Source organism: Tursiops truncatus, chromosome 6, assembly GCF_011762595.2.
Source record: "Tursiops truncatus isolate mTurTru1 chromosome 6, mTurTru1.mat.Y, whole genome shotgun sequence".
NCBI lineage: Eukaryota > Metazoa > Chordata > Mammalia > Artiodactyla > Delphinidae > Tursiops > Tursiops truncatus.
The window spans coordinates 77,801,554-77,827,796 of NC_047039.1; the positions used below are offsets into that span (position 1 = coordinate 77,801,554).

General features: G+C 39.9%; 1 protein-coding gene and 1 pseudogene across 1 annotated transcript in view; both read right to left on the reverse strand.

Annotated features, from left to right (window-relative positions):
* The window catches only part of LOC109552404 (uncharacterized), a 341,732-nt gene that overhangs the window by 27,469 nt on the left and 288,020 nt on the right, over window positions 1–26,243 (reverse strand). The window contains exon 11 of the mRNA XM_073806936.1: window positions 16,942–17,010. The gene's annotated coding sequence lies outside the window, so the exon portion shown is untranslated. The remainder of the gene's footprint in view (window positions 1–16,941; window positions 17,011–26,243) is intronic.
* LOC101333996 (small ribosomal subunit protein eS6-like) lies at window positions 5,864–15,280 on the reverse strand (annotated as a pseudogene).

The following is a 26,243-nucleotide window of genomic DNA, read 5'->3' on the forward strand; positions in this document are numbered from 1 at the left end:
TATATACACACATATGGGCACATATAAATGCATGTATTTGAATATACAGGGAGTCAGTGAGCTTTTTTCTGCAAAGGAGTAAATAGTAAATATTTTAGGCTTTAAAGGCCACATGGTCTCTGTCACAATAACTCAACTCTGCCATTATAGTAGAAAAGCATCTATAGACATTACATAAAAGAATGGTTGTGGCTGTGTTCTAATAAAATTTTATGAACACTGAAATTTGAGTGTTATGTAATTTTCATGTCACAAAATAATATTCTTTGTTTGATTTTTTTCAACTATTTAAAAATGTAAAAACATTTTTTGCTCTCAGACCATACAAAAATAAGCAGTGGCCATAGGCTGCTGGCCCTTGTTGTAGACAACAAAGGTTAATCTGGTGATGATATCTCTTTTCTCAGGTCGCATGATCAGATTGAAACTGCATCAGCTTGGGACTCTAACAGGTGAGTTATTTGAATTCCACTGGACGTTAAAAGAAATCCTCATAAATAATGTTATCCCTCGATCTCTCTAGCCCACTCTCACATGCTGCTCCCTTCTCTCCCTCCTCTGTCTCTATCTCATTCTTGAAAGACAACATGGGTTTAATGGTACATGTGCCCCAGATACTTCCAACATTGATTGTCCATGCTATTAATATCAAGGTAACATAGCTGGTGACAGCTTCTTTCATTGATTCATAATTCACGTCCCTGTTAAACGGTATCTGATCCAATGAGTTATACATATTTCCCTCTGAATATGCTAATGTTGTCAGTTGATATCAAAAGAAAAACCACAACTTATTTCTTTCTTTACTGAGGAATTAAGGGAGAAAATGCCTCTGTTGTGGGTGCGTAGGAAATCCCAAGGCCTGGAAAATACCTCTGACTCTGAAAGATCAAATCCTGTTCAAGTTGAAATCAAACTGCCTCTTAGGGATTCTGCCCAAGTCAATGGTGGTTGTCCTATGGCAACATGGCAGTGTTTCTTATGTACTAGCTTCACAGAGTTTCAAGAGATAGCTTTCCTTTACAAATATATTTCAGGAAGTGGTTGTATTTTTTAAAGCAATTTTAAAAACTCTGTTTAAGTGAATAGGTTCATCAATCAGAAAGCCCAAAGGAAGGTGGCGAACAAAAGGGCAAAGTTTTTTTTCATTGTTATTAAAGCAGAGAAATAATATCTGAGGCCTGAGGCTCAATTTGTGAAGAGCATGAACCACGGGACTCCTGTTCAAGGTAGGCAGCTGCTGAGACACTTCAAAAGATCATCTTTATTGCAGAACAATTGCCTGACCCAGTTTCCTGGTCAGCAACATGCTTTTGTAGAAACTTCAGGAACTGATGAAAAAGCTCAGCCAAGTTAGCATGTGTACTTTCATCTGGGGCTATCGGGAGGAAAAATATGGAAAGGTTTCCAGGTCCCTTGGATTTAACACTTGCAGGTGTAGTGACACAGAAGCAAAGAATAAAACAAAAGATATGAGCATGTTTTAAAAGGCAGTATCTGACTTCTTGGCAAATGTACTTGATATTAGGATTTGTAGAGAGGTCTTTCTATATTCATAGTCTTTTGCCTATCAAAATATTTTGATATCATAATAACATCCTACTGTAAAGTACACTTGGACCATTGACTAAGGATTCACTGCCTTGATATAGAAAGATATTCTTCCACCCAGTCTTGTGTCTCATTGCAAAGCAACAATCCTTAGTGCATAAGCATCTAAACAATATTTTATTTGGAATTCCAACATGCATCGTAAAACTAACATAAAGAGAAACAATGTATGTTTTAATGATTTCGAAAGGGAAAACACATTTCCACAAATGGCTCTAAGTTAAGTTCCATTCATTGAGTGCTGGAAAATATGACATCTTTTAGCAAAGAACTCTTCAGCTTTTTATTTTAAGCATCTATATACTTATATTTATCTGTAAAAAGAATCTTTCAAAAGAGCTATTCAATTTTAGAATCTCCTTATCCAGTTTTTTCGTTCTTTAGGGTAATTTTGGAAAATTTCATCTTAATTCATTTTTAGCCTTACTTGTTGTATTAGTTTCCTAGGGCTGCTATAAAAAAGTACCAAAACCAAAGTGACTGAAAACAACAGAAATCTGTAGTCTCACAGTCCTAGAGGCTAGAAATCTGAAATCAAATGGTCCACAGAGCCAAACTCTCTCTGGTGGTTCTAGGGGAGAATCCTCCCTTGTGTCCTCCAGCTTCTAGTATTTTCCAGTAATCCTTGGTGTTTCTTGATTTATAGATAGATCACTATAGTCACATGGCTGTCTTTCTCCCTGTGTTTCTTTACATGGTCTTACCTCTGTGCACTTCTCTCTCTGTGTCCAAATTTCCCCTTTAAGGACACTGGTCATGTCGGATTCACCTTAATGACCTCATTTTAACTTGATTACCTTGGTAAACACCCTGCTTCGAAATAAGGTCACATTGTGAGATACAGAGGCTTAGGGCTTCAACACATCTTTTGGAGGGGGACACAATCAACCCATGATATATTTATTGTTATGTATTTAATATAGTAATAACAATTTTGTTGTTTATATATAGAGTGTGGCTACAAAAATTCAACAGCCACAAAGAAAGTGACACTTAGTGATCCCTAAGTCATTTCCAGTTGCCTTAGGCCTTCACAGCTTGGAATGTCTGCCCACAAATGCAGCTTGGTCCAGCCCATCCCAGGCAAACTTCAGGACAGAAGCAGGTCTGGATCTCTTTCTGGAAGGACTTTTCCTGAAGTTCCTAATAAAATATCTGGGCACTTATTCTGACCCTCTGTTAGAATTCACTTCTAGGCCCTCCAGGTCCCAACAGCCATAGTGATTCTACAAATGAGCTAGCACCAATGGAGCAGAGAAGTCCAGATTGCAATTACTCTACAACTCCTCTGATGACACATCACTCCTGGCTGGCACTGTGGCATCGGGAGACGATACGGCTCACAGACCTATTAAGCCTTCGGCATTTGAGTGTTTGGAAAATTTTGTTTCAAACAGATAAATGTTAGAGCCTAAAGCAGTGGCTCAATTTGAATCATCTGCTAAGATCTAAAAAAGTCCTGGTTGCTGGTCCTCACTCCTATGGGTGTAACTGAATCAGGTTTCTGTGCAGCCAGAGCACCAGCATTTTTAAAGCTTCCCATGCATTTCTAGCGTACAGCCAAAGGTGAGAACAGATGATATAGCTCAGCGCTCCTCAGACATTAACGTTTCTAGGAATCATGATAATGCGGATTCCGATTCCACAGGTCTGGGGTGGGGCTCGAGATTCTGCTTTTCTAACAGGCTCCCAAGGAACGGTAAAGCTCTTGGTCCACTGACCAGACTTTAGCAGCCAGGATCTAGAGAGCTAATTCTCAAAGGGGATGCACGATGGAGTAACCAGCAGAGCTATATAAAAAATACCGATGCCTGGGTTTTACCTCCAGTGCTTCTGATTGAATTGGTCAGGAGTGCTGGCAGCATCAGGGCTTTTAAAAGCTTCGCATGTGATTCTGAAGTGCAGCCCAGGTTGAGAACCACTGCTGTTGAGAAAAGGCAGAAACAGTCTTGTTTCCACAAATCTTACAACGTGGGCAAGTGGGCTGCACTGGGCATCATCTTCAGTGGTGGCTACTGAGTCTGACTTCGGAGTTTGTGCAGCATCAAAACAAAGGCTGCCCAAGGAACCAGGTACATGTACATCACAGATTTTTAAGGACAGGTGGTAGGGGATCAGCAGGCAGAAGTGAGAAAGCAGACATGGCCAGTTCTGGGGGATGGTGTTCCAAGAGGTTAATTAAATCTCTTTTCATGTCAGTCAGCCGAGGCATTTCTTAGTTCAACCTGAGAGCTGAAACAAGCTTTTGTAACAGCCGTCAGAACTGTTGGAGCAGACCCTGATCCAGGGTGAGGAAGGCTAAATATCCCACTTCCCCACCACCAGGATGGCATGGCCATATATCCAGTATTAGTTTCTGCAGGTTGTCCCAGAATCTGATGTGGGTTGGCATTTTAGCACTTTTGCATTTTAGCACTTTGGGTCTGAACAAAAAATGGCCACTCTAGTCAAATGGTAACCTGTGTGTTATAGGTTAAATCATGTCCCCCAGAATTCATGTGTTGAAGCCTTTACCCCCAGTACCCCCAAATGTGACTGTATTGGAGAGAGGGCCTCTACAGAAGTTAAAATGAGGCTGTCAGACTAATCCAGTCTGACTGGTATCTATATAAGGGGACATTTGGACACACTAAGAAATACAAGAAATGTACGGGCACAGAAGAAAGACATGAAAACACATTTTAAACCTCTGCTTGAGTCACATCCACTAACATCCCATCGGTCAAAGCAGTCCACAAGGTCAAGCTCAAAGTCACAGGTGGGTATATATACTCTACCCACCACAAAGCCATGGTAACGGCATGAATGTACCATTCTATTTAAAGGGAAGTGAAGAATTAGATTAATTTTTTGATCTACCACACTAGGTTCCATCAGTGTATTTTTAGCATTCGAGTGGCCATGGAATTGGTCTTAATAAATGAACTTTAGACTAGGGTCTTACCATCAATCATATCTAGAATACTTGTCTCTGACAGTTTTCTGTGAAGCAGTCACTTCTCATTGCTGAGCCTCAGTTTCTTTAAAAATCAGGAGTCCGTTAACTCGATTGGCAATTACAACACAGCATCCACCTGTTTGTTTGTTTAATTAGCTGCATATATTTAAAAGGATTTTATGTTAAAATCCAGTTACTCCTAACAAGTTGGAGAATCTGACTACAGTGAACATCAAAGCAACAATCACCAGAAGTAGAGTTGCATCTGCCCCTTTAGATGTCAGCCCTCTCCTGACGCCACGGTTCCCACCAGGCAGCTTCTCTCGTTAAGAATATGTGCTTGTCTCCTGCTGGTATTTGAGTTTAGACCCCTCACTCTAGAGTATCCAGCTACAACATTCTGAGGTTCTAAATTTAGAAAGGCTAACTCCCAATACGGACTCATTCCCAATATTGCTCTTCATATAGTCTCTGTGTTTGTCGGTGTTTGGGGACAATTTCTAACCAGAACTTTTGCCCTGCACATAAGAATCTATTCTTCACCCTCTTTATTCACAATCAGAAGGGAATGCCTTCTGGTCACAAATGCTCCAGGTTTCCATGTTCTCTTAAGGTTTGAAAGTGATGTGGTGCTTAAGCTAACTTGTTCTGGGGATGTTAGGAGCTCGCCCTGAAGAGAAAGAAACACAGGGAGAGATCTTTTCAGGGCTCTTCCCTTCCCACCCGGCTTCCTCAGTCCATCAGCAGTGTTGTCAAAAGAATCATCTTCAACCAGCTTTCCTACTTTCGAAAGCAGCTTGTCTTTTGGATGAGCTGCCGCGATGAGTGGGCTTTCAGGCATACTCTGCTACCCCATGTTTCATCACAGTGTGTCTCTCACAGAGGAGACCCTCAGAGAAGAGACATCGGAACTTGGAAGTAATATCACAGACAGGAGATTGCACCCTGTAGCAAGAAGTGAGATTTAGAGGCGAGTGATGTTGTTATTGCTCTGTGTTGGTTTGGGCTGGGCAGCTGACCCAGAAAAAGAGAAGGAAGAGGTTCCCAGGAGCAATACCTAAGAGGAGGCATGAGAACAGAGAAAAGTGAGAGAGACCCAGGAAAGCCAGAAGCACCACGGAAAGCAGGTTGAAGAAAGAATCGCTCTTTCTTTCTTTCTTTGACCCATTTGAACCCTGACTATGACCCTTATGTGAGGGTACCCTTCCGGGAGCTAGAAATAACATTTTCAAAAGCGTTTTGCGGTGAAACATATTCATAGATTTGTATCTCATTTAATCTTTTGTAATGTCTGATCTTGTTAATTTGTTACTCTTAGGAAATCATGTTTTTACTGGACTCAGACTTAGAGGTAGAAGCTCACAGCAGGTACAGCCTCTGTCTCTTGGCAGTCTGTTCCTGGCATTTTCCTTTGGCCTCTTTCATTCCCTTGGCCAAAAGTGTATCATATTCTGCTGGCTCGTCCTTAGTTTGCTTGGTATGCAGTTTCTTCAGAGCGATACACTGATGTTTGTGTCACAGGAAACGTGGAGTAACAGGACACTGAATCCTGAGCACTTTCGTCCTGGGTTTCTTACCTTCTTTGTTCAAGGGCTTCCTTACAATACACTAGTAGGCATCATCTTCAGAGAGATTGAAAATTTGCAATTCTGATAGTTCTTTTGGGCCCCAGGTGACAAGCTTCAGTAGTATTAGTCCAGGAATATCCTTCTCCCTTTTTTTTAAAAAATAATAACCAAGTCGAGAACACTCAGACTGGCGTCTACAATGCAACCTTGAACAGATTTGTGCTCCTTTCTCCAGTTCTCCTCGGTCTATAACAGGAATGCCCCTTACTCAGTGGCAGGCAAGCACAATCGTTTACTGTGCATCATTATCCCATTTTATATATGAAAAACAGAAGCAGAAAGAGAGATTCATTCCATAAATATTAGGTGCAAGATTTGAAACTATGTCTCTGCTGCCCCAGACCATGCTTCTTCCCCTACGTGAAACAGCTGTCTTTAGATAAATATGTAGGGCTGGAACTAAGGTCTAAAACTCTGTTAAAACACTTCCCCAAATTCACACAGCTACTAAATAGCAAAGCTAGGATTTGAAACCAGTCTTTCTGACCCTAGGTCCTAAATTCTTAAGCACTTGGATGACTAGGATTTCTAAATCTTCTCATGTAGTTGGGTATCAATCTGGAGCTTAAATATATCCTGGGAAGGGGATTACATAAATTTATAACTATTGAGGAAACTAAAGGAAGAATTACTGATCTTCCCAATTAAAATGAATCCTGTTGGAATACATGGCTCCCAGTATGCGGGTATAGATTAGGCAAAGAACCAGGAGTCTCTGTGATCAGTTCAGCCTGTATGTGGGCAGGGAGGACCTGGTACTCTGATAGAGACAGGGATACTGAGCTTAGGAGAAACATCTGGGTCTGATACCTGGTGAATGGACACAGGCAAGTCATCCCAATGCAGTGGAGTAGAGGGTTCAGGGTCCAGTAAGATCAGAAACCAAGAATTAGAGTGAAAATAAAGCAAAAGTGATGACAGTAACCAAAGTTGGAGAGAATTATGTCTGTAATGTTTTGTAAACATTGTGTCTCCTACTTTGTGGGTGAAGAAATTGGGGTTGAGAAAATTTAGACACCTCGCCTAGTGCCAGAGTCAGAACGTGGCTGAACCAAGATTCAAACCCCAAAATGCCTGGCTCCTCAAATAGCAAGATGAGGGCAAGGAGCTTTCAGGAGCAGTAGGGTTCAGGTTCATCTGGGCTATGAGGAAATTTACCAACACTCAGTGAAAGCAGAGGGCCAGTTGCCCTCAGCATGGCCTTAAGAGGAAGCGCTCAAAAGCCAGCATCCCACAACAGGCACATTCTGAGAGAGGAGAGAACACTTGTTTTTAAATAAAGCCATTTAACCTCGTGATGTGAAGACAGGAGAACAAAGCAGTAGATTCTTTACTATCTTGGGGGAAATGCTCAAATAAACTATTCAGGCAAAGAGAAGGAAGAAAGGAAGGGAGAGAGGGGAAAAGGGAGGAAGAGAGGAAAGGAGGGAGCAGAAGAGAAAGAAGTGAGGGAGGTGAAAGGGAGAATGAAAGGGGAGAAATGAAGGCAGAAAGGAAGAGATGGAAGGAGAGAGAAAAGAAAGGATAGAGGAATAAAGAAATTAAAGGAAAAAAGAGACTTTTAAAAGACTTGGAATCTACCACAAATTAGAGCTCTCAGCAGTGAATCTATAGATAGCTGTCACCGAAGGTTATTTTTAGATAATGAAATTAAATACACCTTTTTATCTTCTGTGCCCCTGTAGATCATGAGTTCTGGAGATCATGGTCTACAATACATATGCAATCTTGATAATTCTCCAAGGACTTAGAACAATACTGTGCATACAGTGGCTGTTGAATAAATAAAAGGTTGACATTGATTGATAGTCTCTTCCCTAAAGGAAATTGATCTCCAATTCAAATCTCCAACATAACACTGAGCAAGGTTAATCTTCATATCCCCACAGATGGAGACTAATGGGATAGGCCTAAGTAGGCAGAAGTGCATCAGGAAACCAAATTGGGAAATGATAGCTATTGTCACCCAGGGAATTGCCAAAAGCGAATGTCACTCATGGCCCCCAGCTCCAACGTCTGAACATTTTTTATTCCCCAGAGATATCAACAGACTGGTGAAAGAACACTTATACAAATGAAACACGCATATAAATAAAGTTTTAATAAATTCTTGAAAACTGACTTTAGCAAGTTGGTCATGAACAACTCTTAGTTACTTGCTTTTGAAAAATGGTAGCTGCTAAAATGTTGAAGGTGAGTGAAGGACAGTTCCTCCTCTTCGTTCTTAAACCGAATCTCAGATGAAACTCTGCCATATACACAGACAAGTATTTAAAAAACATACCTCAGCAAAGTGGCCCAGACTTTGTAAACAAACGTCCATTAGCAAGCTGACACTAAGTAGTTCATGCAATGGGCCCAGTAAATTTAAAGAAGTCCTAACTTTTGTCCTTTCAGGTGCTCCTCAATATCTTAGCCAGTCCACATATCTTAAATACCATTCATTTCACCAATGAGAGCCCATTTCTAATATCCAGTGGCCAGTTTCTCCAGTAAGAATCTATGTCAAATATTCACTATGCTGGTTAACAAAACTACGGGTGCGGATAAGCGATAAGGATAAAAAACATGCCTTTAATAGTTACCTCTGAAGTGTGGCCTTTGTTATTTAATGTTAGATAACCACCCAGGAAATGTGGATTCCTATTTATAACAACTGCCCCTTGGGTAGAAAAGTCAGCACACACATTTATATTATACTAGCGTTGTGTTGAGTATTTTGAAGTATATAACAAGCAACACAACATAAATGATAAACCATATTTAAATATTTTCCTTTTCTCTTTAAAAATAATGATTTTAATAATTGGCAAATGAAGTACCTTCCAATATAGACCCTAAATATGTTCAATATTCTCTTCTTGAATGTGAGAGAATATAAAAGCAAAATTGCCTATTATTTATATAAACACAAGAAAACCCAGCCACTCCCAGATCATTTTATACCCTGCAGTATGACCAATATCCTATTTTGAGCAGCAACTTTTATGCTTGCCTTTTCAGCTGAGAAAGCACACATCAGCTGGCGTCACTCTGCTTCCTAGTTTCTAGGTGTTTGGCTCAAACCCTGATTCCAAAGGCAACTCTGTTGTCCTACGTAAGACTGCAGTAAATACCAGGAGACGTTCAGTCTGAGGTCCCCTCAGGCTCTGGCAGGCGCAAGAAGCTCCATGCCTGGACTCAGTGTAGTTCACCTGCCAGTATGTCCCAAACATTTTTCTCAGCATCTTGACCCTAATATGGAAATTAGCTCCTTTCAACTGATTTTCAGAATATGCACACCTGCACTCTCTCCCTCCCTCACTCACTCATTCACTCCCTTATTCAATGTCTTTACGAAAGTTTTGGCAAAGTTGAGGGCTTTATACCTCAAAATACAAAAATTTTAAATTTAACAGAAAACTACTTATTTTGGCTATTCTTCCACAGAGACTGAGGTCCCACATCTGGTTGCTTACTCGCCCCTGCCACAGTGGCATTATTGGTTTCATGACATAGTAGTTACATTATTTGGTAGAGCAGGGTTAGTTACTTTCCTTCAAAGTCTCTCTTCCCTCACCCCCCGCCCCCCCCCCCCCGCCCCCGTGCTTTCAAATTTTGCACCACTGGGTGATTTGATTTTCAGAATTGGGAGGAGCAACAAACGGCATTATAGTCACCATAATGGCCATTTTAAAGCCGTATTATGTGTAAGAAAGAAATATCAGGAGCACTCAGATCATAGGCCAATTATCTAGAAATTTTTTTTATTACTTTTTTGTTCGCGTTGGGTCTTTGTTGCTGCGCGCGGGCTTTCTCTAGTTGCAGCTAGAGGGGGCTACACTTTGTTGTGGTGCGCGGGCTTCTCATTGCAGAGCACAGGCTCTAGGCAGGTGGGCTTCTGTAGTTGTGGTGCGCGGGCTCTAGAGTGCAGGCTCAGTAGCTGTGGCGCACTGGCTTAGTTGCTCGGTGGCATGTGGGATCTTCCCGGACCAGGGCTCGAACCCGTCACCCCTGCATTGGCAGGTGGATTCTTAACCACTGTGCCACCAGGGAAGACCTTTTTTTTCTTTTTCTTTTGGCTAGAAATTTCTAATACAACTTTTCTAACTTTCATTCTGAATCATTAACACAAGAACTGTTAGCCAGCAAGGGTCATTTCTCCATTCTTCTCTGCTCATGGAACCATACATTATTATGTTTCCCACATCTAGTTTTATGATATATAACCTTGCTTTAGTTTTCTACAGAAGAAAATATTGTTTTATTTCCTACATGAACGAGATCTTACTCTCCCAGAGACAACTTTTCTCATTCTATTTGACTCTCTGAAGATGAAACTCTCTGAAGATGAACAACTGACCCTTTGAGGTTATAAACATAATCCACAGATGTGTTTATATTCCCCCTGAGGTCTGAATTGTAAGGTGATAGAGAAAGAGGCTGACGTATTTATTCCGGATAAACTTCTCATGTTTGTTCCCTTTATTGTTATAAAAAGATAAATCTGGGGCTTCCCTGGTGGTGCAGTGGTTGAGAGTCCACCTGCCGATGCAGGGGACGCGGGTTTGTGCCCTGGTCCGGGAAGATCCCACATGCCGCGGAGCAGCTGGGCCCGTGAGCCATGGCCGCTGAGTCTGCGTGTCCGGAGCCTGTGCTCCGCAACGGGAGAGGCCCCAACAGTGAGAGGCCCGCGTACCGCAAAAAACAAAAAAAAGATAAATCTGGGCTCTATTTGCCTATTCAAATGCAAGTTAGGGAAATGTGGGCCCTAGTGTCTTCTGATGCCTGAGTATGTGGAGATCAGAGAGCTTGAACTTAGGTAGCATGGGCAGGTATGTTTGCTTCCAGAGCAGTCCTGTCCAGGTGCCTGCGACAAGTTTGGGGCATGTGGGCTGCCAAGAACTGCACTTTTGTCCATGTAGAAATATATGTTTTGTGAAGGATAAGCGGCAGTGAAATAGCAAATCCATACGAGCAGTACTTCTCAAACTTTAATGTGGAAAGGAATTACCTGAGCTCTTACTAAGATACAGTTTCTGACTCAGCATGTCTAGGGTGGGGCTGAGATTCTTTCTAACCAGGTCTCCGGCAATGTCAATGCTACTGGCCCAAGTAGCAAGATGTAAGAGGGACTTCCTTGGTGGTGCAGTGGTTAGGAATCTGCCTGCCAATGCAGGGGACACGGGTTTGAGCCCTGGTCCAGGAAGATCCCACAGGCCGTAGAGCAGCTAAGCCCATGCACCACAACTACCGAGCCCGTGCTCTAGAGCCCGTGAGCCACAACTACTGAGACCATGTGCCACAACTACTGAAGCCCAAGTGCCTAGAGCCCGTGCTCCGCAGCAAGAGAAGCCACTGTCATGAGAAGCCCACGTACCGAAACGAAGAGTAGCCCTAGCTCTGCACAACTAGAGAAAGTCTGTGCACAGCAACAAAGACCCAATGCAGCCAAAATTAAATAAATTCCGAAAAAAAAAGATGTTAGAGACAGTGAAGTCCTCATATGAACTCCAGAGGACATTCTAAATACAAGATTTGAATTTTATTTCAGTGGTACTAAGGACCTCATAAGTATATATTCTTTTAAATGTCTGAATAAAGTCATACTATTTTAAATTTCCTTTTTGTGGAAGTATTGGGCTGGCCAAAAAGTTCGTTCAGGTTTTGCCGTACGATGTTACAGAAAAACCTGAATGAACTTTTTGGCCAACCCAATAACTAGCATACATAATAAGTGAGTAGATTATGCTTCATGGGTTTTTCACAAAGCCATTTAACCACCATCCAGACCAAGAAAGAGAATATTACCAGCATCCCAGAAGCCTCCCCACACCCGTGTCTAAATCACTGTTTTCCCCGTCCTCCTTCTCAAACCAACCTTACTCTTACAAGCAGAGATTAGTTTTATCTGCTATAAACTTTACATAAACAAAATCGTGCAGTAAGTACTCTTTTGTTTCTAACTTTATTCACCATTATTTTTGTGATATTCATCTACATTATTATATGTAGTTAGTTGTTTCTCATTCCTCTCTACCAGAATCAACAAACTTTTTCTTTAAAGAGCCAGATAGTAAATATTTTCAGCTTTGGCTGCCATATGGGCTCTGGTAAAACTACTCCACTCTGCTGCTGTAGCATGAAAGCAGCCCCAGATGATACACAGACGAATAGACCTGGCTCTGTTCCAATTAAGCTTTATTTTCAAAAGCAAGCATAGGTCAGGTTTGGCCTGTGGGTCATAGTTTACTGATCCCTGCTCTTTTGCAGTCCATTGTAAGTATTTATTACAATTTATCTCTCCATTTTCTTCTTAACGAGTATAGTAGTTTTCTATTGCTGCTATAATAAATTATCACAAATTTAGCAGCTTAAAACAATACAAATTTATTATCTCCCAGTTCTGTAGGCCAGAAGTCCAGGTGGGCTCAACTAGTTCCTTTCTTCCAGGTCCTATAAGGCTGAAATCAAAGTGTTGGCTGGCCTGGGATCTTATCCAGAGGCTCTGGGAAAGAAATTGCTTCCTACTCATTCTGGTGGTTGATAGACGATTGTCCCTTGTAATTGTAGAACTGAGGTCCCTGTTTCCTGGCTGGCTGTCAACTGGAAGCTTCCTTTAGTTCTTCCAGGTCACTCTTTAGTCCTTGCACATGGCCCCCTCAATCTCAGAGCCAGCAACAACACATCAGCTCCTTCTCACGCTTGGAATATCTCTTCTAGAAGCTGCATTGTTTTACGTTCCACATTTAAATGTACAGTTTTCCTCAGCTGATTTAGGATACGGTATAAGGGAGTGCTGAAGAATCGTTCTTTTTTCCATGTGGCTATCCAATGACCCAGCACTATTTAGTGATAGTACTGCCCTTTCTCCACTGCTCTGTGGTGTCAAATTGTCATCAGTCAGTGGGCATGTATATGTGAGTTTATGTTTGGACCACTCGTTCCATTGATCTGGTTCTCTATCCTTACACTGCGAATGACTATAGCTTTATTACAAGTGATATGATAGTGTAAGTCTTTGCATTTTGTTCTTCAAGATCATGAGTCTGACTGAGTTTGATCTGAGACTGATTTTGATTGGCATGTGCTACCTGGTAGGGAGTTTGTAAGGGTGGCCTCCATCTGCCTCTAACCACTTAAACTACCAATGCTTACTGTAAAGAACTAGTATTCACTGTATGAAGTACTTGGCTATGGTCAGTTTCCTATGCATTGCTAGGTAATTTTGTACTTTATCCTAAAGGCAAAAGGAGGCAGTAAAACAACTTAAGCAAGCAATTAGAGTTTATTGCTTTTTAATAAAGAAGTTAGATGAGACCATGAGATTCATGGTTAAATCTTGTTTTAAACAAATATAATAACAATCGTAAAGAAGATGGGTGGTGAATCTGGAGTTTATTGAAGTGGTCAGAGCTAGAGACGACAGGGCCCTGAGATAGGCCTGTGACAATGGTTGTATAGAGAAAGTGGTAGATGTGAGAAAGATTTAATGGATGCTACTTGGAGATCAATTACATCTAGGGTGTTGACTCCATTGATAAGGGACATAATACCTAGCAGCTACCGACAAAGAATTCTGGAGAAATTATGTATAAGGATAATGGGTTGAGTATTGAGCATGTTGAGATTAAGTTGCCTGCAACCTATCTAAATGGAAACATTTATCAGAGAGAAATAGGGGCTGGTGCTTGGCAGAGAAATCAAAGCTGGAAATAGATTTGGGGGAGTTTTCTGTATTTAGATGGTAATTGGAGCCATGATTGAATCAGACCATCCAGAGAATGTGTACAAAACAAGAATAAAAGAGTATTATGGATAGAATCTTGGTGATTGCACCATCTCTAAGGCATACTAAAAAAGGGAAGGGGGGAATGATTTGTTGTAAAAATAGGAAGGGAATCGGGAACAAATAATAATCTTAGATCTACCTCATGTTACAACTAACTCTTCAATCACAGAATTATTTCCATCTCAAAATAATAGAGACACAGATGTAGAGAACAAACCTATGGACACCAAGGGGAGAAAGCGGGGGTTAGGGGTGGTGGTGGTGGGATGAACTGGGAGATTGGGATTGACATATATACACTAATGTGTGTAAAATAGATAACTAATAAGAACCTGCTGTATAAAAAATAAATGAAATTCAAAAAAATATATATATATTGCACAGAAAAATATTGATCTTATCTTTGTCCTTTTCTGTAAGAATCCATCAAAATAGTGTTTTCTGTAGTTGAAGCATTAACTATAATGTTAATCAAATTATATGACTATATCAGAGATTAAACTGAGGAAGTCATTCATAAATAATAATTTTCATGATGCAGCGAGGTAATGACAGAGAAGTGGAAGGGAAAAAGTCTCAGCTGGAATCAAGTGCTTAGGATTACAAAGAATAAAGGAGATTTTCCTTGGGGCATGGAGATGGTTACGGTGAGGTGATTAAAATGAGAGGAATTTGGTGTATCCCTGTCTTCAATCCAGGGTTTTATTTGCATGCGCTGGTTAGACATTGGATATGTCCAGCTTCTGATGATGAGGTTGGGAGTTCCTAGTCATCTCTGAAGTTCCTAGCAGGGCCCATACAATGAGATACCTGAGATGTGGGTAATAGTGAAAAACAAGGCATGCTGGGATGGGAAAGCCACTCTCCCAGGCCAGCTGTCCTCAACCTGTGAAGAGTCTGTTGCCCTCGGGGCTCTTGAACACAACAACCAAAGGCCGTTGGTTCACAGGTTCCATGTTCATTTCATCCAGTAAAGGAGTTGCTTCATCCACAGGGCAGGAAAACAATATAAAATTAGAGGAGGGAATCAAATCAATAGTCAGTCCAGCAGGAGACAGTGTGTGTTCTCATTTGAGCTGTTAGCAGGTGCACTGGGTGAATACAGAGAAGTTGATAAATGGCTGATTCGATAGACTGGTAGCAAACACATGCTTTGCCAGAGATGACTTTTTAAGTCACCATACATCAAACAGACAGTGTCAGCCTTTGAGGATAAACCTGTGAAGCCTTGTTGTGCTCTTTGAACTACCTCTGAGACCGGAGACTGAAAAGGGGCTTGAGTATTCCTCTGAATCCACTGGGAGGATTGAAAGCTTCAAAGAGGAGCGCCATCATATCCAAGGGGAAATATACTGATTGAAGGAACCAGTGTGAAATAGTCTTTAATAATTACCAGAAAGCTGGAATCGACTAGTGTTTTGCTGAGCTATATTTTATCTTTATTGGATTAACTGTGACACAGTAGGTTATGTCAAAGGGAATCTGCATGAATATTAAAAGTAAATGTGGTGTGAATAATAGATAACTTACATTAGATGCACCAGCATGCAGTAATTTTTATTCACCTACATAATTAGATTAAAACAAATCTGCTGAATAAAATACATTGTCTTGCTATAATCTGGTTTGAAAACATCCAAAAGTTATGGCCATAAGGATGTTTGCTGGTATTTTACATATAAATACATAATTCACCCTAAGAAATGTTTTCTAAAAGGTTCCTGGTAGTTACAAGAGTAGGTGATTGTGAACATCAGTATTCTTACTGGTCTAGTAAAAAATGCCCTTAAGGTCAAATTAAGACTCCTACAATGTTGATACCAGAATAAAACAACCAACATGCAAGTTTTATGTTCACCTCTGGGAAATGAGCTGTATTTCTCTTTTGGGCTGGGAAAACTGGCATTAAGATTTTTCTGGTAGATCTCAGTCCTCCTGGTCTTCACACCGGTATCTTCTCATCTCCCACCCTCATCTGCCCAGATGCTGCTTGCCATTGCTGAAGAAACTCAGCTAGAATCTGTTGTAACAGGAGGTGGGTTACAACACTATCTAATTCCACCCAACTGTGGATGCTGGGGACTCCCTCACCCACCTCTCTCTGCTCCTTGAGGCTTCTGAATATCCTGGGCTATTGAAAAAGAGAGCGTCCGTGTAGGGACGTTTGAATGTGGCTCAGCAAAGTCTATGGGAGGCATGGGCATCCCTTCTGCGGGATGATGCACAGGTAATATGCTGGCAGATACAGGCAGAAGGCCCTCCCTGGAGGGCCGTGTGGCTCATCAGGCAGGTGACAAGTGCGGTTTACTCTCATGTTGATGAATGGGCTGCCGGTCCTAGCTGGTTCCTTACAGCTCTGTGGTACTGGCAAGAGATGATGTTGGGCTCTTTCTGCTGATCCTGCTTTCCTCCGTATGATGCTCAGGTGCCACTTCCCTCCCTCATCCAGCTCCTCTTCCCTTTTCTCAGTCCAGCGCACCTTGGCTAAGGTGGCCACAGTCCCTGATTTGCCTGGGTCGTGTCCCGACTTGCTCATTTGCTGCAAGCATGATGAATAATAATGCCCCTTTTCATTCTCAACAGTGACCCATTTGGACATTAAGTTATGTGGTCACCCTAGTCTCGTCCAGTCTTGCCCGGGAGGTCATTGTCTGAGTCCCCCAGTCTTCTCTTGCAGTCTGTTGTTACGGCACAAACTTGATTCCTTGCCTCCTTCAGGGCATTGTGCTTGTCTTCTTAAAAGCCTCTTTTTATCTCCACAAAATCAGCTCTTGCAAACAAAAAGTTTGGCTGTGCAAGTAGGTCTCTGGGGCTGGCTCCACAAGCTTATTTTGAAGTCCAAGATGGAACATTAACTGCTTTGTTTCCTCTTTATATTCCTGCCACTCTAGTTCTCCTTGAGGCAATGTAGATGGCTGATGACTGAAAGTATCATATACAGAAAAGTCCAGAAAAGAAACCCCAAGGGTTTATATGAAAAGTTATTTTCTCACCATTCTCCCACTTCCAAGTCCCCAGTTGCAACTTGCAATCTCAAGATATTCTTGTCACACCTTCTGTGCCTGGTGTAAGTTTTGTGGAAAAAATAATAATCGCTATTAATTATTGAGTATGTACTAGCATCCAGCACACAGGTTACCTCATGCACTTGCAACAATCCCCTAAGGAGGTTATTATTATCATTATCCCATTTAACAGAGAAGTTAACTCACCTGAACAAGGCTATACAGCTCGTAAGTGGTTGAGCCAGAGGTTAAGCCTGGGCAATTTGACTCCAGAGCTCAGGCACTTAAAACAAAAAGCACTCCTAACGACGCAAAGCTTGCAGGTCTATAACTTGGCAGATGAATTAAAATACAGTATAAACTTCTATTCCTAAGAAAGAGGAGGGTATGGCAAATGCTGTCAGAAACCCGTTTTCAATTGTGTAGTTTCCCCCAAATGACCCCCAAATCCTCCCAATAGCAGCTTCCAAAGGGACCTTTGCCGATCTTCTTCTGACAGGATGGGCCAAAAGTCTTCCCCCAAGAATTGCTCTCCTCATAATTATTCACATCTGTGTGCCTTTCAGCTCAGAGACAAGTTCCCTGCACGGAAAGGGTCGATGGAGGCGCTGTTTGGTTAAAAGCAACAGCAAGTCCCTCCCTCCAAAGGCAGCGTGTCCGTGTATAACGTGGCACCTGAGCTCCACCTACCGTGCTTCTTGAGGTTGCGCTAAACACCAGAGCCCAGCTGGCCCAGGACTGAGACCCGCTCAGCTCCCAGGTGCCTGCAGTCAGCTCTGAGGACCCTACTCCCTAAACAGCCATCAGAGAGGCTGCCAAGATCACACAGGCTGCATTCTCCCACAGCTTCTCACAGGAAGTGAGAGACGAAGGGAATCATGACAGACATAGAATCTGCAAATGTACCTAGATGCATGGATTTAAAAGGATGACTAATAACAGATGAATATGGTCTAGAAATCTAATTTACCATGTATATGTGTCAGAGCAGAAATCATTTAAGCTAGTCTCTCATGAGAGTTGATATAGTACATAAATAGAATAGCCGTTATAAATGTAGAGTGCTTTGGGATTGTCAAAGCAATCACACTGAAATTACCCCAGCAATACCTAATCTCCACTATATAGTCAATATGCGCGTGGACCTATATTGATAAGATGGAATTAATCTCTCAAACGCAAGGCTGTTTTTACCCTGTTTGAGTTAGGTGTTTTTCAGTGATGGAAGAGGTCAAACCAAGACCGGCAGAATTTGTCTGAATTAACACAGGTGTTCCTACATGTGGTGTTTGGGTTGTGATTCTCATTTGTGGCTTGTATTGTTCCCTTCTCAACATTTCACCACAGTGGCAGATGTTTCCTGAGTGTGCACCCCTTGTATTGCTTTACATCCCTTTGCAGAACGATACTGGGTCAGGGCCTCTCATGAGGCAACAGCTAGTGAATCTGTTTTAAATTTTTTTCCCTTGATCAATGTAATGTATGCAAGTAGTAGGAAATCAAATAGAAGAGACTGGCTTATAAAATACAGCAAGAGTCTATCACCTCACAGCTTCCCACTGCACTCTCCAAGGGCAGTAACGTTTATTTCTGTTTCTAGGTTTTTTGAGCATTAGACATGGGTCTGAATAATTTGTTTTTAGGGCTAATTTTTGATGTACAAACTTTACATCAATTTAACTTCCTGATATGATTGAAAAGGGTACTCTTTAATATGATCTTCCACACCCTCTTTCCCTTCTCTCAGTTTTAAATGGTTATCTCACTATTTTTTAGTGCTGCTAATAGTTACTTTTGAAACTGCAAATGAAATTCGTAGCCCCTGATTTCATGTTCCGTACATTTTTGAAAATGTAGATTGAATCCCCAAAATTGTAAAATAAGAATTTTTAGTGCATGTATCCTTCCCACTCCCTCACCCCATCCTTCCACCTCCCAACCTTTTTTAAACATTTAACTGCAGCTCTTATTTTGACAAGTTGATTTCAATAGTTTACAACCCCTTGTAAATATACAGATATTGCTCATCCTGAAGTCAAGAGCATGCTAGAGTTAAATTTCATCGTCTGCACTTCCTGTAACATCACACCTCCCTCCATCATTTGAATCACAATGATCCTAGTATCAAAGTCACTGGTGAAATATCTCCTTTCTTTCCCTCTAACAGTAAATCAAAACCATGCCATATTTTGGGTTGTTTTATATTTGGGCGATGAGTGGACTTTTTTCCTGTCATTTCTTATTGCCTTTCTTTTTTTTATAGTTGAAAGAAATATATCCCTTCATTATGTGCCAAATGTTTTGCAGGCTCTCATTCTTTTACTTGATATACATCCCTATCTTTTGAAGACCGTTTACTTGGCTCCCACTAACCCCACGTTCTAATTTGGACTTGCTGCTTTGTATACCAACTACTTTAGCTACTGTCTTAGTATTTCTTTTTATTGGATTCATGATTGCAACAAGTTCCTTCCTTTGGGTGCTAGAGTATATCCTCAAGTAATTTTCTTAGATACGGTGAATACGAAGTGAACTTCCTGAGTTCTTGCATGTTTGGAACGCTTTGGTTTTGCTCAGAATGTGACTCATTGTGGGTTGGGGTTTTTTTGCTCATTTGTGTTTCGGGGTTTTTCTATTCATGCTGCTTATTGGTTACTGGACTCCATAGCTTTGGGACTTTTTGTCCTCTTATTTCTTTAATACTTTCCTCTATATTCTCTCTGCTTTCTCTCTGGATATCCTATTAGAGGCTTGAACTCCTGGACTGACCCTCCACATCTTTTATTATTCCCCTAGTATTTTCTTTCTCTTTGTCTTTTTACTCTACATTCTGGAATCTTCCAATTCTTCTGTCAAATGTGTTATTATAGCAATCATGTTTCAATTTCCAAGAGTATTGTGTCTTCTCTTAGTGTTCATTTCTTAGCAACCTGTTCATGTTTTATAGGTGACATCCCATTTTGACTCTCTGAGAATCCCAATCACATTTTATTCAAGAAGTTTTTTTTTTAATTGAAATGTTTATTGAGATAACTGGGATTCATATGCAGTTATAAAATACACAGAAATCCCAAGCATACTTTACCCAGTTTCCACTCCCCCCCCCAAATTTGCAGAACTGCAGTATATCACAATCAGGATATTGACAATACACTCATCTTATTCAGATTTCCCCGGTTTTGATTGAACTCATATATGTGTGTGTATGTGTATTTAGTTCTATCATTTGTGAAGGTTTGTGTATTCTTTACCACAGTCAAGGTACTAAGCAGTTCTATTACCACAAGGATCCTTCATGTTGACTTTTTATAACCTCCCACCTCCCTCGCAGCTCCCTTCATCTCTACTTGTCAACCATTCATCTGTTCTCTATTTCAATAATTTTGTCATTTAAAAATGCTATATAAATTAAATAATATATTATGTAACTTTGGGGGATTTGCATTTTTCACTCAGCATGAATTACCTGGAAATTCATCCAAGTTGTTACGTGTATTGATATTTTGTTCTTTTTTATTTTTGAGTAGTATTCCATGATGTGCATGTAACACAGTTTAACCACTTACCAGCTAGAGGACATCTGCGATGTTTCCAGCTTTTGGCTATTGTGAGTAAAACAGCTGTGAACGTTCATGTACAGGTTTTGTGTGAACATGTATAAATACGCAAGAGTGCAATTTCTGGGTCATATGGGAGATGCATATTTAGTTTCATAAGGAACTATTGCCACTATTGCAAAGTAGCTATGAACATTACCACCAATAATGTACAAGTGATCTGGTTTTCTCCATATCCTCACCAGCATTCTAGGTTATCACTACTTTCTTATTTTAGCCACTCTGATAGGTGTGTAGTGATATCTCATTGTACTTTTAATTGGCATTTCCTTCATGGCTAATGATGAATATCTTTTCATGTACTTATTTACTATCCGTATGTTCATGTCAGTGAAGTGTCTCTACATATCTTTTGCCCATTTTCTCACTGGGTTCTTTGGGTTTTTTGGGGTGGCAGTTCTTCATATATTCTAGATATTAGTTCTTTATTGGATATGTGATTTGCAAAAATTTCCCCCAGTGTGTAGTTTGCCTTTCCAGCCTCTTTACATGGGCTTTTGCGGAGCAAAAGTTTTAAGTTTTAATGAAGTCGAATTTATGGTTTTCCTTTTCCCTCCCTTTTTTCATGCTTTTGGTGTCAAGTGTAAGAAATTTCTGCCTATCCCTAGATCCCAAAGATAATTACGTATGTTTTCATTTTCTAAAAGTTTTATAGACTTACATTTTACATGTAAGTCTATGATTAATTTTGAGTTAATTTTTGTAAAAGATACGAGGTTTTAGTTGAGGTTTAATTTGTTGTCTATGAATGTCCAATTGCTCCAGTACCATTTGTTGAAAAGGCCGTCCTTCCTTTAGTGAATTGCTTTTGGTTCTTTGCCAAAATCAATTGGGCATATTTGTGTGGTGCTCTTTTCTGTTCCATTGATCTATGTGTCTATCCCTTTGTCAATACCATGCTCTCTTGGTTATGTAGCTATATATAGCAAGCCTTAATATGTGATAGTGACTCCGCCCACTTTTCCCTTCTTTGTCAAGGTCGTTTTAGCTATCCTGGGGCTTGTGCCTTTCCATATAAATTTTAGAACAAGCTTGTCTATGTATATAGAAACCCTAGCTGGGATTTTTATATAAATTGCATTAAACTGACAGATTAATTTGGGGAGATTGACATCTTTACTATGTCAAGTCTTCCAGTTCATGAACACTGCATGCCTCTCCATTTATTTAGGTCTTCCCTGATTTCTTTTACCAGGATTTTGTAATTTTCAGCATACAGATCCTATATGTGTTTTGTTACATGTATACCTAAATGTTTTAATTTCTTTGCAGTGATTGTAAATGGTATTGTCCTTTTCATTTAGGTTTCTGTATGCTTATTGTATATAGAAATAGGATTGATCTTGGTGTGTGTTGATCTTGTATACTGTGACCTTGCTGAACTTATTAGTTCTAGGTGTTCTTTTATAGATTCTTTGAAATTTTACATATAGACTATCACGTCATCTGCAAAAAGAGACAGTTTTATCTCTTCCTTTCCAACCTAAATGCCTTTTACTTTATTTTCTTGCTTCATTTCAGTAGCTAGAACTTCCAGTACTATGTTGAATAAGAGTGGTAAGAAAGAACATCCTTGCCTTATTCTTTATCTTGGAAGGCAAGCATTCTATCTCTCGTCAGGATATTAATTGTAGGTTTTTTGGTAATTTCCCTCTATTCCTAACTTGCTGAAATTTTTATATCATTAATATGTTTTGAATTTTGTTAAATGTTTTTTTCTGCCCTAATTGAGATGATCATATGCATTTTCTTATTTAGCTTGTTGATATGGTAGATTACATTGATTAATTTTTGAATGTTGAATCAGACTTGCATACCTGGAATATATCCACCTTGGTCATGGTGCATAATTCTTTTTATATATAGTTAGTTCAACTTGCTAATAAGTTGTCGAAGATATTTGCATCTCAGTTCAGAAGAGATATCGGTCTATCGGTTTATATCGGTCTTCAATCATATTTTTTTTAAGGTCTATTCTGCTACCTGTAAATTTTCTGTTTTATAACTACTTATTTATTTTTGTCTTTCCTCTTCCATGCTTCAGGATTTCTTAAATGTCTAGTAATTCTTAATTTTCCATTCATTAAAGTATGGGTATCAGGAAGCCAATAAGAAGCTCCATGTAAGTAGGTGGGGCTCCTCTACCTCACTTTACAATGTACAGGCAGAGAGCGAGTCATCAGTACACAAAATATTATTAAAAACTTCCCCAAGGACAGAAGGCTATTGAAAAACTCAAAAACAAAGCAGAGCAGAGATGCTCGCCCTAGACTACACACATGGAGATCTGCTTGCTGACTAGAAGGAAGATGATAGCAGCAGCAAAAACCCTGAGAGGTATAAGCTACTAGTGAAATGGAAAGGACAGGTGAGAAGTGGTAATGAACACACAGGATTATTTCAAGTTCTATATTTGGAATTGTCCAGTTATTCTACCTCTTTCCTTGTTGTCTTCTGGGGTTTTTGGTTTTATTGACAGATAAGGTCTTTTCTAAGTAAGTTGAAAATATGATTGGCAGAAGTTAGGGCCACTATCTTAGTACCAGGGCTCAAGAAAAAAAATCTTGCTTCATTACAGATTTTGTAGTTATCGAGATATTAAATGATTGTCTCCTAGATCAGTGGTCCTTAACCTTTTAGGCACCAGGGACCGGTTTTGTGAAAGACAGTTCTTCCACTGACGGAGTGATGGTTCAGGCGGTAATGTGAGCGACGGGGAACAGGAGATGAAGCTTCGTTCACTCGCTGGCCCACCGGCCACTTACCTCCTGCTATGCGGCCCAGTTGTCAACAGGCTGCAGACCAGTACAGGTCCATGGCCCGGGGGGTTGGGGACCCGTGTCCTAGATTATACACTCATGTTTTCAGGTTGTTATTCTGAATCAAAATCTAGTAGAATATGTTATAAAATTTATTTTAGGAAATATGAATCTACCCCAGTGCTTGAAGAGAATGGTAGAATTTTTATCCAGTTTTTCCCTTTATAGAAAGAGTAAGAAACACCCCTCTGATTTTGAAAACACGAACCAGTTGGTAAACTCTTCCACTTCCTCATCTATAAAGAACGTGATTCTTAAAACTTTAGCTTTAATCTCAGATATGAAGTCCCCCCCTTCCATTCTCACCTTTGTGGATCTAGTTCCATAAGGCTGGGTACTGCCTGGGATAGACAGCTAGGGCAAGCCAAGCTTTGGCCAAAGGTAGAAGGGGAACTCAGGTGAGGAATGTAATGAAACTTGAAAAAAGCCAGCAACGAGGTTATCAAGCACCAAAAACCTCATCCCTCAGGTAGGGTCACAGGGCAGGCAGGAGACAAAGATGCAATACCTTTTTTTAGATGAAAAGTTTCTCTACGGCCAAGCAAAATCCTGTAATGGCTTTGGGTATGTTTCAAAGAGCAGTGCTCCCGGAGATTAGAAGGGGGTCCCGAGATGTCATCACTATCATTGCTGACAGATAATCTGATTGAGTACTTCCAATGGCAGGGAAGTCAGTACAGTAGGAGATTGCTCATACTACCAGAAAATACGTCTTCCATAAATAGTTCAACACATATAACTCCCTAAAATAAAAGTGGCTGTGTGCCTTGGTTTGCCCAGAGCAATTCTAGGTCATACCTACCAACCCAATACGACTATTAAGTGTGTACCCTTTCATTCTCAAAAGTCTCCTAGTCACCTACCTACAATTGCTATATTTTAGTTCTAGTTTTGTCCCTGAAACTACAAGAGGTTCTCCATATATGAGGATAATCAGTACCCAAGAAAGAAGACCACTTAGAGGAAATCCACTTAAAGTGGAAACCAAAATCTCATGGTGAAAAGTAAAAAAAAGTGTTTTGATTGGGCCAGCACTTTGAAAGTGAAACTTAAAAGTATAGGAAAAAAGTGTATTTATCTTATACCTCTAATAGAATTTAGCTGAGAATTGTATCTATAAGCTAGAATTAGTTTTTCTCAAGAGGTAAAAAAAAAATGTTTAGAGATACGAAATATTGATAGAATGATTATAACGTCATATCTTAACTTTTACAATATTACTATAATTTTTATAAACATACATACTCATTTTCAAGGGTTTCTATTAATCCTTTATCATAATAATCATTCTTATTTGAAGTACCAATAGAGCCATCTTTGCAAACTTACCTTCTTTACTCTTCATTTGGACAGCCATGTTTTTCAATGACTTTGAATGGAATCTAGTAGTTCTCCAAAATCACTTTCACCAACTCTATGAAATCCTACCTGGTCTGCAAGATAATTTGCAGTTTCCCCATGCAGTAAATTTACATTGATTTCCATTGTATTGTTAACAATTTATCAACATCAGACAGTGTGGGAAAATAAAAATATTTTGATGTGATAGGTATGGTTATACATCCATATGGAGCAGTAAGGTGTTTTATATCTGTGCTTTTAAAATGGTGGGAACTTGATTAATTAAGGTTCAGATGTGTGTTCTGTCTCTAACAAAAACAATAATATTAAATACCATTTTTGAACGTTAACTATAAGGCTCTGTGTTAGGCAGTGTGGATACAGAACTGAATATATATTCCTTGATATCAGCAAACAACTTCAAAAGCAAAAAAAATGAATTAAAAGACAAAGATCTAGATAAGCAAAATGCAGTGGGATCTACAGGTTAATCAGAAATGTCCTAGTGGGTGGGATATTTGTCAAATGAGGAGAGTTGGTCATGCAAAAATGTGGGTGGGGAAGGAAGCACCAGGCAGAGAGAGCAAACGACCTGTGTGAAGTTATTCAAAGATGAAAATAGCAGGGCACTTTCTGAAAACTGTATTGAATTTTTTTCAAAAATGGACGGAGCATTGCATGCAAAGGAACAGTGCCAAGGAATGGCACTAGTGAGGGTGTCAAGACTAGACACTGATTGACCCAGTAAGTGCAACAGAATAAAACCAAGCTATTGTGGCTGAAATTCAACTGAGAAGAATTGCATTGAAAATAATTAAGAAGGAGCAGCCCACCCAATCAGTATCACCCTAATCACCCTAATTACCAACCCTAAACTGAGACACTTTCTTAAAATCCTCTAACCCAGTGTTTTTTCTTGGTATATATTATGCTGCTTTCATACCTGTAATATGTTGGCTTAACAAAAAAGAGCTTTTGTGGGTATAAATTCATGCAAAACAAGACAGATAGGCAGATACAGATGGACAAAAAAGGTAGACAGAAAGATAAACAGTCATTTTTTTTGCACACAAAAGATTTCCAAATAGTCCATTTTGTATTTCTTTATTTTCTAACACCTGCAGAGTGCATTCATAGTCTTTGATTATTTCCAAATCTTTTTTAAAATAAATATTGAGAACCTACTAATTTCTATGAACTATGCTAGGTTGGGAATACTAAGATGAATATGATAAGCTCCCCTTTCTACTGAAAGCCTTTTTAAAAATTTTTATTGACATATAGTTGATATACAATGTTGTGTTAGTTTCAGGTGTACAGCAAAGTGATTCAGTTATACATATATATATGTATATGTATTCTTGTTTGACATTCTCTTCCATTATAGGTTATTAAAAGTTATTGATTATAATTTCCTGTGCTATATAGTAGGTCCTTATTGGTAATCTATTTTATATATATAGTAGTGTGTATATTTTAATCCCAAACTCCTAATTTATCTCTCCTTCCCTGC